This window comes from Lynx rufus, unplaced genomic scaffold (assembly GCF_022079265.1).
Source record: "Lynx rufus isolate CCGP_SWC_20201006 ecotype Redwood Valley unplaced genomic scaffold, mLynRuf1.p SCAF_1, whole genome shotgun sequence".
Taxonomy (NCBI): domain Eukaryota; kingdom Metazoa; phylum Chordata; class Mammalia; order Carnivora; family Felidae; genus Lynx; species Lynx rufus.
The window spans coordinates 113,565,691-113,582,374 of NW_025814823.1; the positions used below are offsets into that span (position 1 = coordinate 113,565,691).

A 16,684-nucleotide genomic window follows, 5' to 3' on the forward strand; every position below is an offset into this window, starting at 1 on the left:
TTTACTTAAATCCACATTAGTTAACATATAGTGTAATAATGATTTCAGGAAAAGAATTTAGTGATTCATCACTTACATCCAACACGCAGTGTTCATCTCAAGTGCCTTCCTTAATGCCCATCACCCATTTGGTCCATCCATCCACCCAACAACCCCCCAGGGGCCCTCACTTTTGTTCTCTGTATTCAAGAGTCTCTTATGGTTTGTCTTCCTGTTTTTTATCTTATTTTTGCTTCCCTTCCCGTATGTTCATCTGTTTTATTTCTTAAATTCCAAATATGAGTAAAATCATATATTTGTCTTTCTCTGACTGACTTATTTCACTTAGCATAATACACTCTAGTTCCATCCGTGTTGTTGCAAATGGCAAGATTTTTTTTCAAGTTTAAAACATGTATTTAAAATTTTTTTTAATGTTCATTTATTTTTGACAGAGAGAGAGACACAGAGCATGTGCGGGGGAGGGGCAGAGAGAGAGGGAGACACAGAATCTGAAACAGGCTCCAGGCTCTGAGCTGTCAGCACAGAGCCTGACGCAGGGTTGAAACTCACAGACTGCAAGATCATGACCTGAGCCGAAGTCGGACGCTCAACCTACTCAGCCACCCAGGCACCCCTAAAACATGTATTTAAAATACAATTCATAAAATGCTTAATCTGCTGACTCTAGAGCCCTCGGTGCGGGGTGGGGTGGGGTAGGCAGCTGCCCACTAAACCAGCAGAGCAGGACTGCAGGGGTGTGGCCCTCCCTCCCATGCCCTTCTGCTCAGACACCCAAGAGGCCCATGGGTACCCCTGGGATCACACAGCCAGAAAACAGGTCCCCAGATGTTTCCAGAGTCTCTGCTTACCAGGGAGGCTGGGGCAGCCCTGCCGGCTCATCCCTGAGCAAAGCATCCCCACATGGGGCAGAGCAGGGTACGGCTGGGCTGGACAGGGCAGGGCGGGGCACTGGGCTCTGGAAGGGACTGATGGTAGCAGATAGGGTGTTGCCTCCTGCCTGCAGGTGGGGAGCACCCTGATTTTTTTTTCACCACCATATCAAACTTATTATTCCAATGGCACTAATACAGCTGGGGGTGTTCACGGTGATGCTGCACAAAGTTTCCTGCGTTTTAGCTTCTTCCCAAAGAGAAAGGTCTACCTGCTCGTTCCTTCCCCCTTTCTGGGGGAAAATCCACCACAGACTATTAACCCAAATAAACCTCTTAATGCCTTTTTTTTTTTTTTGACATTTGAGTTTCTGAAATGGAAAAAAAAAAAAAAAAACAAAACTGTTGAGTGTCCCATCCCGCCTCCCCCACCCCCACCGGCTAAATAAGTCCCTGTTGCTAGGGCATTTCTGTTGCTTCTGATATCTTGAAATAAACATCGAAAGAAATGGCAGCAAGTGTTCACGTTGAGTGATGGCACAGAGTGGGCCCCAGAACCCATCAGGTGGAGCGTCACTGGGGACAGTCTTGAGGTGTCATGGAGAATGCGAGGGCTTGCTGTGGTCGATTGTCAGCCGAGGGCAAGGGCTGTGCTGAATCCCACCCAGGGTAGTGGACTGCAGGGAGGGCAGCCTACTATTTGTCCAGGAAGTTGTCCAGGGCTGGGATTCCTTCCTTCAGGCCCTTGCGCTTGTGTGTTTCGGCCATCACCTGGCTGGGGTGGCTGGTGTTGTTGAAGATATCCCCAGGCAGTGTCTGCCAGTGGTCAAAGATGCACTGGGAGAAGGCCTGGCCACCAGGATTGGACCTCAGGTCAGCAGTGAAGCTGAAGGACTCGTTCACAGGCAGGTAGGCCTCCACGACAAACACGGGGGTGCCGGCTGGGACTCCTCAAAGACGTGACCATGCTTCCTGTTCAGGACACCATAGATGCCACTAGCCACTTGTTCTGGACACTGAATATCCACAAGGTAGACAGCCTCCATGAGACAGGACTGAGTGGTCAGCACACTGGCACAGAGACAGCGCCAGCCAGTGGGGATGATCTGGCCACCGCCGCGGTGGATGGCATTCGCATGCAAGGTCACATCAGGGATATCAAAGCATACACCCCACGTGTTTTCCTTGCACAGGGCTTCCTCTTTGGTGGCCCAGTGGAAGCCAGCTACCATACTGTCCTTGATCTCATTGAGGCACTGCACACCCTTGGTGATGTCGGTGAGGACATTGGGGCTGGCATCAGGCCCAAAGCATCAGATCTTGTGGGCTTCTGCCACATCCTACTCATACTTCTCGGCCAGATAGCGGACCTGCTGCTTGAGTTCTTGGCAGACGGACACTTTGCCCTTGTCGATGTCCTTGGCCAGGCCATCAGGGAAGGGCTGCACCTTCACGTACAGCTGGTTGTGCCTATTTTGGGACTTGGACAAGCAGAGCACACTCGACTCCTCACTGACTGTCTCCCGGTAGGACACCACGGGGTTGGATTTCTTGATGGGAATGCACGCGTGGTCCTCCTCCAGGTCCTTCAAACAGATCTCCAGGTACAGCTCGCCAGCCCCTGTGATGATGTGCTCCCTTGACTCTTCAATGATGCCCTGCACTGTGGGGTCCCACTTGGCCAGGCATTCAGGCCCTCCACTAGCTTGGAAAGGTTGGCTGGATTCTTGGCCTCCACAGCAATCCGGACAATGGGGCTAACACTGAACTTCATCACCCGTATGTTGTGGGCATGCTCGAAGGTGGTGATCGTGCCATTCTTCACCAGGAACTGGTCCATGCCCACCAGGCCCACAATGTTCCCACAAGGCACATCTTCAACGGGCTCCACATAATGGCCCATCTTTAGGATTGTTCTCTGTATGGGCTTCAGGTACAGGTCCTCCTTCTTCCCAGGTGTGTAGTTGGGCCCCATGATCCTGACCTTGAGACCAGTAGACACCAGCCCCGAGAATACGCGGCCGAAGGCGTAGAACCAACCTTTGTCAGAGGTTGGCACCATCTTGGAAATGTACATCATAAGTGGGCCTTTGGGGTCACAGCTTTTAATGCCCATGGCTGAATCGTCATACGGAGACCATATATACATACTTTTACACACACACATACACACACACACACACACACACACCATGAGATGTCTCTTCTTATATACTATCTTACAGGAATAGGGCCCTACCCTGAGGACCTCATTTAACCTTGGTTACCTCTTAGATGCCCAATCTCCAATACAGGACACTGAGAGTTAAGAGTTCAACATATAGGGGCGCCTGGGTGGCGCAGTCGGTTAAGCGTCCGACTTCAGCCAGGTCACGATCTCGCGGTCCGTGAGTTCGAGCCCCGCGTCAGGCTCTGGGCTGATGGCTCAGAGCCTGGAGCCTGTTTCCGATTCTGTGTCTCCCTCTCTCTCTGCCCCTCCCCCGTTCATGCTCTGTCTCTCTCTGTCCCAAAAATAAATAAACGTTGAAAAAAAAAAAAAAAGAGTTCAACATATAAAACATTCAGTCCATAACACCATCTATAAGGAAACTGTTACCTTAATTACAAGACATCCATTCATGAAATCTTGTCCAGCTGTTATAAAAGAGGAAGTAGATCAGTGTGTACTAACACAGGTAGATATTTATAACAAATTAAGTAAGGAAGCAAGTTAAAATATTTGCAATGGCAAAGTAACTTCCAAACACCAGACAACTAATAAACGGCAAAACTAGTACTCAAACTAGGTCTGCTTCTCAAGGAAGGACCTTTCCCTTTGCTATCCTGCTGACCTTGAGAAGTCCTTCTGCCCACAAAGTCCTAGCCTCCACCCACTTACACACCAGAACCTTCCATTTCTCTACTATCCTCTCCCTCCTGGGACTATCCCTGCAAAGACCTGTGAATGAATTCAGACACCCTATGCCATCAGGCCAACACCACACCTGATGCCTGTATACACTGGTCTAGAAACCTCACCTGCAAAAAGTAACCTTCTCTTGCTTCTTAGAGAATCTTGCCTGCAGCAGGGGAAACAATGAAGTCATGACTATTGTCCAGAGCAAGAGCAAGTGTCCAGCCCTAAGAGAATTGGAATTCGCTTCTGAGTTGTAAGAGAACACCCTGGACCTGGTTGGAACTACACAGCAGTGACTGGAAAGAGCTTTGCCTTTCAGCTCATGGACAAAACAAGACATTATGAGCAACCACTGCTAAGTCCTACTTGTCTAATTTACAAGTCCTGACCATTAAAAAAGAATGTATTAAGGTAAGTCTACAGCAGCAGTGGAAATATGCTCCATAAAATCACAAGCCACAAAAGTATATTAACCAGGCCAGGTAATCCCGCTTTCTCAAAGCTATCATCCCATACCTACCTCAGTTTCCCAGTTGTTCTGGGATGGTAAACAAAGGGACCCTCACTCCACGTTTCTGCCAAGAAACTGATTTCCTTGTAAAAGTGGGATAGGGAGAGAGGAGAATAAAAGGGAGGGGGGTAGTATTAACTAAGTGGAAAGAAAAGGAAAGAGGGGGCATTTTATTACATAATGCATCATCCAGTTGAGGAGCTGACAGTGGTGACAATGACACTTACCAACTATATATAGAATAATGTACTATTATTCTAGTTAACCAATGAGGAAACTGACACAGAGATGGTAAGTAACTAACTTGTCTGTGGTCACAGAGTTGGTAAATCTGGACTTCAATCTAGAGTACTCTCACACCAAAGCTGATGCTCAGAGCCACCAGGCCACTCATGAGCAGCTTACGATGAGGAGAAAGGTGACAAATACAGTGCCAAGAAGCAGCATGTTGAACATCCCTGTCCACCGCCCCCAAGAATCATGTCGCCCAAAGGATCCACAAGAAGAAATTAATATTGTGAAGAAAATATTGTACTATTCAGAAGTCAAAGCCAGATTGTTGGACATTTGAGTAAGCGCATATTACTTTTATAATGAATATGAAGGTCAAAGTTTCTTTTCAAGGTGATGCTCATGCCCAGTCAACTTAACTTTCTCTCTGACTTAAAAAACAACATGGACCCAGTGAGGCTTGTGGTTTCTTCTCTCAGGGATTCTGTGAAGCCTATCTATGGTCCACATCACTGACCAGGAGGTGCATGAGGTCTGGTGGCAACGTGGGATCAGATGGAGCAACACAAACAGTAGGACCTGACAATGGCCTTTGTTCTCAATAGGGGGACAAGAGACCATCCAAAGAGAAGTCTTAACCTTCCCATCCGTCAAAATGGCCAGAATTCATTAAAGTGTTATAACAGTAAAGGTACTCGAGTTCTACTTCATGGTAATTGGCAGGAATTATTCCTAAGACACTTATGAACAAAGGCAACAGAATTACTGAAGATACATAAGACCAGTTCTATAACCTAGGAAAATAAGAGGACACAAAAAGCACAATAAAAATCAAACACCTCCATGAAAAAGGCAGAGTTAAAAGAGGGGTATAGCTCAGCAAGTCTATGTTTTATACCTGTACGTCACTTTAATACAATTAAAATTCCTGTAAAACATGTAGCTTTTCATAAAGAATGAACTCCTTTGTGCTGATGAGCACGACTCTGTCACTATTCAGCAGTCCTAGTAGTTGACCATGTAAAAATGGGGAAATACAGAAACTCCATTAATTTCCAATAAATAATTAAACCAGTGTGTCTAGAAGAAGAGAACCCATAGGTTTGGATCAGAGAGGTGAAGGTGTACAAGAGGCACAATTGTGCCACTTCCTGCCTTTGTGGTCCAGATGGGTCACTCACTCTTCAGGATTCAAATGCAGACAAAGAGATCTACTTCACTTGGATATTGTGAGTAACTGAAGACACAACGCATGAAAGTTGCCCAGCACAGAGCCTGGCACATAGGGTGTGCTCAGTAATCATCTTCACCACACTTTTAGCTTGCTCTTCAAATACAGAAAGTGGATATATGCAAAAGGCAAGGAACCCTAGACATTTTAGAGATTCAAGATACCAGAACAGTTAAAACATGGGCAGAAGACATGAATAGACATTTCTCCAAAAAAGACATCCAAATGGCCAACAGACATATGAAAAGACGCTCAAAATAACTCATCATCAGGCAAATGCAAATCAAAACCACAATGAGGTATCATCTTACAGCCATGAGAATGGATAAAATGAAAAACACAAGAAACAATAAGTGTTGGTGAGGATGTGAGAAAAAAGAACCCTCTTGCACTATTGCTGGGAAGGCAAACTGGTTCAGTCATTGTGGAAGACAGTATGAAGTTTCCTTAAAAAATTAAAAATAGAACTACTCTATGACCCAGTGAACATACTACTAGGTATTTACCCCCAAAATACAAAAACACTAATTCAAAGGGATACCTGCTTTCCTAGTTTATAGTAGCATTACTTATGAAATGCAAACTATGGAAGCAGCCCAAGTGTCCTATTAAAATTCTATTAAAATTAAATTCTATTAATTTTATAGGTGAATGGATAAAGATGTATATATACACACACACAGGAATATTATTCATCCATAAAAAAGAATGAAATCTTGCCATTTGCAACAACGTGGATAAAGCTAGAGAGTATAATGCTAAGTGAAATAAGTCAGTCAGAGAAAGACAAATACCATATGATCTCACTCACATGTGGAATTTAAGAAACAAAACAAATGAGCAAAATAAAAAAGAGAGAGAGGCAAACGAAGAAACATTCTCTTAGCTCTAGAGAACAAACTGATAGTTAACAGAAGGGAGGGGGAAAGGGCAAGGTAAAATGAGTGATGTGAATTAAAGAGTATACTTACCATGATGCAAAGTAAATCAAATCAAATCAAATTAAAAAAAAGATCTCAGAGCTGCAGTGCTATTCATCCCTTTCCATTTCAAATGTTAGACTCATTTGTACAAGAAGCAACTTTAACATTTCTCTTTGAACATAAAGCTCAGGGTCTACTTTATCCAGAAAGCTTTCACTGATTAACCAGATCTACACCACTGCTGAAACCACCATACAACAACTAAGGAGTTCATATATCTCTAGTAGAGCTGTGTTCTGCCTTGTCTCATCTTGGAGATTATAAAGTCTGGGAATGAAGAATAAAAACCTTTTTTCCCCTCTAAATTATGTGCACTAAGAACAAACAACAAAGCCTTGTCAATAAACTTACACAGTCATAGTCATAGTCTTTATTTTGTTTTGTTTGTTTTGAGAGAAGGTACTGTGGGCTTTGAAAAGTCTCTATTACAGAGTCATAGACTATGAGTCTTAATATCCTAAGGCCTACATTCAGGCACCATTGATAAAATGCTAGGGGAGAAAAATAATGATTAAGGAGTATCTGACAAACACTGTTGATCCAAGCAGACAATGGTTTGTGTCAGGGAGGTTGTCAACATGAGGTGTGCTAGGTATAAATGGGCAGGCAGGGTTCAGCAAGGCAGGCTTCATGTACAAGGTTAGTGCCTTCTGATCCTTAGCCAGAGGCTGTCCATTTGACTGCTTCCACCCTGTCTTATAAAGCTTCGCAGGGAAAGATGTTAACTGAAAACAGAAAAATAAAGTCTGCAGGGAAACCCTGCCCCAAATTGGAGACAATTTGTTCAAATGACCTCTACGAGCCTCAGATGAAGTGGTTACTTCCATAATGTGGCATCCTCAGAAGCATAACTTAAGTCCAGAGCTCTGGTGATGTATCATGGTGCTCATTCACTGCCACCTCCCTTGACAAGTCCAGAAATCAGTGGAAGAAGGCAAAATAGTCCCACACCACATGTATCTACCAAATCTCTTTTTCCTGTTTTACAAATCTAACCTAGGTTTTCCATCTCAGACTATAATGAGCCAAGGAGAATGCAAATCTACAGTTAATCTCCCTGCAGCATCTATTTTATGAGGTGGTAAGTAATTTAAAACTGTTAAAATATTAAGGCCATCACTGGTCTACTACAGAACAGAATACAAAATTCATATACATTTGTATAAAGAGACTCCAAAGATGTATGTGCTGGCAGTAGGTTCTGTCCCCTGAACCTCAAGAAAGATGTATGTTGTAGCTTGCCCTTAGAGGCTCTTTGATAGAAAAGTTTCAGAAGTGTTGAAAGTGTTTACCAAGTTTAAAGGGTCTTAAGAATGAAGTGGAGAGCTCTCCAGGGTACTGATATCCAAGATGGAAAATCAATAGCAGTAAAAGTCCATATAAAGAACTTGCATAAGCAAATCGCTCATTCTTGTGGGACCCGTTGAAGCTAGTTATTCAAAACTGCATCCCACACCCCCTGGAACAGACTTCCCATGCCATCTGTTCCCAGGGAGCTCAGTCCCACTGGTGAGAGGCCCCAGGGCTTTTCAGAGAAGTGACCCTGCATAATCCAAAGCTTTTTTGAGACCTTTAATGTGCTAACCACTGGGTGAGATTTACAAATGAGTTACAAAGTATTTGTGGCTCCCTAGGTATGACTATCAAAATTAAAGCTTTTATTACTTTCATTCCTCCCACTGTTAATTTTTTAGAAACACTTGGCTCCAGATTTATAAATGGGTAAGTGGAGACTATGTATTTCCAAGTCCTTTCTTTCTGCAATTAGGGCAGACTCATTTCTGAGTCCTTGGGATGGTTCCCAAGGCTATTAAATTCTATTCCTTAACTGATAACATTGAAGCAGTCATGACAAAGTTAGTGCTGATGGGATCAGGGATTTCTTTGGGCACCATCTAAGCTATTAGAAAGCACTTCAAACTGAGAGAAGAGCAGTTGCATCTCCCACTGAAGGATTCAGTAAATCTGTATCATTTAAGTCTTGTTTACTCTTGTTGCTTTGTTTTTTTTGGGGGGGTCCCACCTTATTCAATCATTGCTAAAATACTTTTCCATGTGCATCCATCAGGTAATCAATTGACAGTCCCAACCTTGCCCACAATGGCTCTCTTTCCTGCGTGTCTCTTCACCAATGTGCCCCTCAATGGCTGATCACCTCCCTTCCATTACTCTAAAATAAAGCCTGTAGTGCTAATATAAAATATAAATCAGGTCTTAACTGCACATGGAAGACAAATGCAACAATAAATAATGAGAAAGCACCCATGAGGTTTCCTAAGACAAACATGGAATAAACACAAGGAACAAAATCTCTCCTTTTCACTCTTTAGCAATAAATACTGAGTACCCAGCAGGTAAAACAGAGCAGGGAGATAATCACCTTTGGATACTGTAATGGCTGCAATGCTTCTTACACTAAGAAGTGAAAATGATGTTCTCATTTTTGTTAAATTTATGGATTCTAAACTTTATATTTTTTAAAAAAGAATTTTATGTATTTATTTTATTTATTTATTTTAATGTTTATTTATTTTGAGGAGGGAGGGGCAGAGAGGATCCCAAGCCATGGAGCTCCATCTCATGAACCATGAGATCATGACCTGAGCTCAAATCAAGAGTCAGATGCTTAGCTGACTGAGCCACCCGGGCGCCCCTAAAAAAGATTTTAGCTCTCAGTCAACTCAATTAAAAAAATAGGCAGAGGACCTGCACAGACATTTTTCTGAAGACGACATACAGATGGCCAAGAGGCACATGAAAGGAGGCTCAGAGAAATGCAAATCAAAACCACAATGAGTTATGAGCTTATACCTGTCATAATAGATAGTATCAAAACAAATGAAAACTAAGTGTTGGCAAGGCTGTGGAGAAAAGGAAACCCTCATGTACTGTCAGTGGGAATGTAAACTGGTGCAGCCACTATGAAAAACAGTATGGAGGTTCCTCAAAAAATTCAAAATGGAATTACTACATGATCCAGCATTTCTAATTCTGGGTAATTATCCAAAGAAAATAAAAACAATAATTTTAAAAGATATAAGTAACCCTATGTTAACTGCAGTATTTCTAATAGCCAAAATTTGGAAACAACTTGAGTAGTGACATATGGATTAAAGGATAAAGAAGAGACAGTGTGTGTACACACACATGCGCACGCGCACACACACAGTGTACACACACACACACACACACACACACACACACACACACAGTGGAATATTACTCAGCCATAAAAAGGAATTAAATCTTGCCATTGGCGTCAACATGGATAGACCCAGACAGTATTACACTATGTGAAATAATTCAGAGAACGACAAACACTGTATGATTTTACTTATAGGTGAAATATGGCCTCAAACCTCCCTTCTAGAATTTGGCTCATATTCTCAGACTGTATTCTCCTTATCCTCCAAGGTTTACCATGCCTTCAGCTACACTGGACAATTCAAATTTTCCAACTCTTTGCTTGCTTTCAAGCCTCTAGAGTCTAGACTGCAGTGTCCAATACAGAGAACCATTCAATTCTTACAGGTGTCTCATGACACCAATATTATCTCCACTTGACAAATAAAGGGGAAAAATTAAACTAGCCAAAGATCAGGCAACTAGTATGTGACAAACATGAGTGATGACTCTAAGTATGTTGTAATCAAGTAGAAGCTTCAGGAGACCACAGAGAGTGGCTATCCTCACTACTGCATGCCCCCTCACCTAAGCAGCATCTGGAATATCACAGGGCTCAGTAACAGAGTAACTATCTTGCTCCGTGAGGCTAGGAACAAAGTCCAGCTCACCATTTCTTTTTTTTTTTTTTTTTTTAAATTTTTTCAACGTTTTTATTTATTTTTGGGACAGAGAGAGACAGAGCATGAACGGGCGAGGGGCAGAGAGAGAGGGAGACACAGAATCGGAAACAGGCTCCAGGCTCTGAGCCATCAGCCCAGAGCCTGACGCGGGGCTCGAACTCACAGACCGCGAGATCGTGACCTGGCTGAAGTCGGACGCTTAACCGACTGCGCCACCCAGGCGCCCCTCTTTTTTTTTTTTTTAATGTTTATTTATTTGTTTGGTGGGGGAGAGAGAGAGGGAGGGAGGGAGAGGAAGAGGAAGAGGGAGAGAGATAGAGAATGGAGGATGGAAAGAGAAAGTAAAAGAGAGAGAGAGAATCCCAAGCACACAGAGCCCAATGTGGGGCTCGATCCTTTGAACTGTGAGACCATGACCTGAGCAGAAATCAAGAGTTGGACGTTTCAACACTTGAGTCACCCAGCCACCCTAGGCTCATCATTTCTGAACCCCAAGTTCTCTGGCATGTGTCTGCTATAAGGGACATGCTTAGTTAATGCTGAATAAACTGTCTTTGAAAAGAATATCTGGATGAATCTTGTAAGCTGGAATTTCTAGGTCACAAAGACTCATAGCTCAAAGAGTCCCTGGAGCATCTGCCTTCAGACCAACATGTTCATATTTAACATAGGGAAGACTTTAACCCATCAGTTCAGCAAACTTTCATGAAACTACATTTACATGCCAAGTACTATTATAAGCTCTGGGCATTCAGAGATGGGTAAGACCCAAGTCCTTGCCCTTAAGGAACTGACATTCTAGTACAAGTATAACAAGGGAAGGGAAGGGAAAGGAAGGGAAAGGAAGGGAAGGGAAGGGAAGGGAAGGGAAGGGAAGGACAAGGGCAATGGATAGGGGAAGAGGAAGGGAAGGAAAGGCAAGAGGAAATGAAAGAAGGGATGTGAGGAACAAACAATAGGTAGTAATAAGAGCTAAGCAAATATTTTAAAAGAGTGAGCAGTAGCAAGCTCCTGAAGGCCACATTGGATTAGGTAGTCAGGGAAGACCTCTCAGAGGAGGTGACATTAAGCCATGGTCTGACAAGAAGGAGCCAGACTTTAGAAGATCAGGTGAGGAATAATGCAGAAAAGGGACTGCAAAGGCTCCAAGGCAGGAGAAGATCCTGGAATGTTAAAGACACGGGTCCCGAGAGATCACATGACTTTTCTAAGAACACACCAGTCGGACAGAACCAGGACTTAACTTTAGAAAGCCAAGCCTCAGCCATGCATCCTCAGAGCAGTGAGCACAGAGATGTCTGAGACAGGTTAAGGTTTAAATGAGTTCCACCGGCAATCACCTGTTGGCCTCGCTCTGGACCTGGACTCACCCTTGTGACCACGGCCTTGCCAGAACAGGCCCAGCACTCTGCTTCAACACAGGGGTCTTGACAAGTCATTGCTCCAGCTGCCAAAACTAAAGATGAATAGGCCAGAGAGAACCGACATCTCAGACTTACTGGATACCATCTTTTGCTCACATAGGCAAATCCCCAGTATGCGTATGTGAATTATATGATAAGGTTAAATGAACATGAATTTTGCACCACAGCCAGTTCCAGTTGCTCATCGGAGCTTAGCTCCTTGGGTGCTGTGTGACCTCAGGCAAGTTATGCAGCCTCTCTGAGCCATAAAGGAGAGTAGTGGCATCCCTCTTACACGATGGTTGGCAAGTGTGAATGAGGCAATATGTCCAATGCTGAACACTGACACTGGCAAGTCCTCAATCAATGTTAGTTTCAACTCTTTCCCCCATGATTTTCCTTAAACATTCCTTTCATATCCACCAGTCCAAACTGAACTTTTGTTTTCTTCTCCAGATTTCTGTCCCAGGTCATCCTTATACCAAAATACAGCCTGGAAACCATCTTGCTTCCCATGTCTACTTCCCAGGAGACTCCAGGGAGCCACATCTATTGCCAGGTCGGCCCTGCCCTCTACTGTAGCCCCTCCAGGGAGTCTGCTGTATGCAGCCTCCGTGGCCACCCCCCAGTATGCTCCACTCCACCCCCACCCCAGTGAGGGAGGTAGAGCTGAAACCTGATACCTGGTATCTTATAAATGTACACAACAGGGTGCAAGGAGAAGAAAAAAAAATGGAATACAGGAGGTTCCTTTTTCTGCCAATACCCCACCCTATGCAAATGTGTAACAGAGATTGTTGACCCCACATCACCCCACTGGCTGGGACTAGAGCAGCCATCAAGCCTTTTGTGATTCTGAAACAGCTAATGAGGGGCTGTGTTTCTGTGTAATCCAAACAGTATCCATTTCATGCCCAATCGTTTTTTAAACGGGCAACAAATCTCCCTGATGTGTTCCTTTCTCTGACCAACAGAAACCCTGTCTGGTCTCTTTGTTGGCCTGTCCAATCAACAAGGGCAAGTGGCCCTAGATGCCGATTCAAAGCCACAGGCACAAAGGCAGACCCGTGGGGCGTCTCCCTCCCTCAAGAAAACTCCGCCTCATTGGAAGCCATGACCAGACTCAGGATGGTGAACAAAGACTGATGAAGCGGCCAATTTTTAACCCATTTCTAAGTTGCCAGTTGACAACATTTCCGACGAAGTTCACTCTTGTTTCAGGCAATGGCCTGAACAGACAGAATATGACAAAGCTTCAGAGGTGCCGTAGGAATCCAAACAGGGAGAAAGAAGGGGACCTGAGGGTTATATTCACAGGGCAGGACAAGTGCTCTGCATCCTGAGACATGGGGAGGGGCTGTAGCACAACTATAGGCAGGTGTTGCTACAAAATTGAAGTGACGAGCTGGCCATGGTCTGCCTTGCTCAGAGGGCGCCTGTTACTGCACGCTTCCAGGGTCATAACTACCTCTCGGCCCATCCCTTCCTCACCAAGAGCTGAGAGAGTTCTCTCCTAGGGGACAATTCCTTATGGGAACACATCTCCTTAGCAACCAACCTCCTCCCCTTTGGATTTCAAAATGGAAATCAATAGGTCATGGAGATGAAAATAAATAAGTCGCAGAGATGAAAGTACAGCATAGGGAATACAGTCAATAATACTGCAATGACACTGTATGGTGACAGATAGTGACTATACTTGTCATGGTGAGCACTGAGTAATGTATAGAATTGTCAAATCACTGTACTATGCCCTCAAAACTAATATAACACTGTATGCCAATTATACTTAAGTAATAACAGTAATAAAAGAAATCAGTAGAAGGGGCTCCTGGGTGGCTCAGCCAGTTGACTGTCCAATTCCTGATGTCAGCTCAGGTCTTGATCTCAGGGTCATGAGTTCAAATCCTGACTTGCGCTCCACGGAGGGTGTGGAGCCTACTTAAAAAAAAAAGAAAAGAAATTAAACTACCATAGACTAAACTCTCTTCCTTTGAACATCCAGTAATTCCCCTATTTATTGATCAAAGCCCTCACTGAGTCCTACTCTGTGGCACGCATCATTTCAGGTGCTAAATAAGATAGGCCAGTCCCCATGCTTGTGTCAGTGACAGGCCCGTGAGAGCCATCAGGTATCTGCCACTCTGATCTCATGGAATCCATAAGCAACCCCACGAGGCAGGTGTTTCCATCACGCTCATTTAATAGTCAAGATCACCCGAACACCCACAAGTGTGCTTTCGCCAGCCCATACAGGGCTGTTACAGTTTTGAGTAAGGCGCTAGCAGTAACAAGTGAGAGCACATCATATAAAAATCCAGTATACATTTGTGGATTATTTTTAATTGGAAGATGTGGCCACACTTGGGCTTTCATTCCCGCATGGCTGCCTCCTTTACCCCAGCATCGCCTGTGCCCCCTTTACGCTCTATTTTGCTTTCCTCTTTCTCTTTTTTCTTCTCTCCTACATTCAGGGCCTGCCTGGCCCTGAAGGCACTGGTGTTCATTCCACCCACAGCTCATAAGAATTTATCTTTTCTTCACAAAATAAGGAACTACACCGTTCACATTTGATACTTCATTCACTTAGCCAAGACTCCCCAAACAAGTGGGGTAGAATGTTCCAGAAGGGTTCGTTTACTTGAGTTTAAAAGCAGTTACCAGTCCACAGTATTTCAGTGTTTGGCAAACAACATAACTTTTTTTTTTTAAGCTTTAACAGGCTGTCTAATTATTCTTCCTTTGAATTTTCACATCTGCATAATTAATTTAGCAATCCTCTGCCCTGGAGAATTTTCCCCTCTTAACAGGCTTTACTCTGCTTTTTTTTTTCTTAAGAGTCTTGACTGTACTGAACATCAGTCTTACTGTGGCCAGAGCCCAGAGGTGACTGTGGGATAGGAGCAGGTGGAACAGTAGCAAAGGGACCTCCTCCCCACTAATGTTTTCACCAGCCTAGGCTTTCACCCTCCTGAGTCATGCCCAAGGGCAGGGGAGGACACCTCCTACATACCTTCCCGATGTGTACAGGTTCCTGCTAATCACTTGGTCTGCAACTAACATCCTTTCGACATATCCCAGCCCACAGAAACCCCATTCCCTGGGCACTAGTGATGTGAATGAACAAATTCCTTTGGATGAAAAGGAATGTTAACCAGGGGTCTGTGGACAACCTTCAGAGGGTCTAAAACCTGCATCCAAATTCTTACGCACATTTTTGTGATCTGAAGGACCCAGAGTGGATTTTCACCTTGAATCCTTCAGTCCCCTTGTAGCAGCACCCCATTTCCCTGTACTCATTCTGTCTCCCCATTGTGCACAGGCTAGGTGGGACAGTGGTCCAGATTGCCAAACTCCCACTAAAAAGACATGGGTGATGGGTGTCGGTGACTCTTCCCCTTCCTGCCCTTGTGTATTCAATCCCACCACCCTTCCTGCAACTGCATCCTGAAGGAGAGGTCCCAGGGCAGAGAGGACAGGGGGCACTACTAGACTGTGTCTGCTGCTGCCTAGCTCCCCGGTGCTCCCTTAGCCCCACTTCCAACCCGCGTTTACACTCCAGCTCCCGAAGCCTCTGCAAGCCATAGATGGATATCCTTCCCTTGATGCGTGGGTCCGACTCTAGTGCCAGAGAACTCTGAGGCAAATTCATGCCATTGAGAGAATGTCACAGGGGTCTGAGGTTAGAAACCACACTTCGAAGGCAGTGAATGGTCCCTGTCGGTTGAAATGCAGCCACACATCAGTTAAGCCAGTTAATACACTGAGCCATCACTCAGAGTGACTGGGGTCAACAGAACCTCCTCAACATCGCAGCCCAGAGAAAGCTGTCCCTTGGGGTCATGAACAATATTGCCCATACCTCTGGAGTGTGGGTAGTGAGATTTACACAGAACACCCCTGGGAAAGTCAGTGGGCAAGGGATGTTGGCTGTGCCACAAAAGGGCAGGAGTCCTGGGGATGCTGGGAGAAAGGAGGGCCAATGGAGAGAGGACAGGCTGGGCTATGAGAAGACCCCTAAGCAAACCTCATCCTTCACAGGGGGGCCATGTGATAACCTGGTCCACAGGGTGTTGGTGACCAGTATACCCAGGGTCTCATTCAGGAGAGCAAACCACCACCTTTTGGGGGCATCTCCAGGCTTCCCAGGGGGAAAGATGGTGGCACCACCTCTCAGATTAACAGGTGCATGAAAACACTGGCATGCCTCTCAGTCCTAAGACCAAATTCTTAGTCCAGAATCTGATCCAGCTGGAATCAGGTGTCCACCTGGACCCCATCATCTAGGGCCTGAAGTAAGGGTTCTGGTCTCAGAAAGAAAGCATGGCCACCAGGAGCCTACCCATGGGACTTTCTTCCTCTTCTTCTTCTTCTTGTTTTTGTTTTTGTTTTGTTTTGTTTTTGTTTTGTTTTTTTTTTTTTTGATAGAGATAAATATTCCTAGAGAAGGGGTAGTTTCAAGTTGGGTAGTCTCAAGTTGGTAGTTTCAAGTTTCAAGATACCTCCAAGGATATCAACCTCAGGAATCACATGGGGCAGGCAGGCATGCATGCATGCATTCGTGCATAAGTAAGTAAGTAAGTAAGTAAGAGCTTTGAAAATGAGATCGCCTCTGTTTTGAACAATCGGAGCCGCTAGGGCAAAGACCATAGAGTTGACTCTTGATGTCAAGTGCATGTTGTCTCACCAATTTCCAAATGCAGCTAATTTGGATCATAAGCAACCTCCAGACACTTTAGACAGAGTACATC

The 16,684-nt window shown here is 44.6% G+C and overlaps 1 protein-coding gene and 1 pseudogene across 1 annotated transcript in view; both read right to left on the bottom strand.

The window, feature by feature from the left end:
- The window catches only part of SPOCK1 (SPARC (osteonectin), cwcv and kazal like domains proteoglycan 1), a 514,360-nt gene that overhangs the window by 163,564 nt on the left and 334,112 nt on the right, over positions 1-16,684 (bottom strand). The window lies entirely within an intron of this gene.
- Positions 1,569-3,021, bottom strand: LOC124511003 (elongation factor 2-like; annotated as a pseudogene).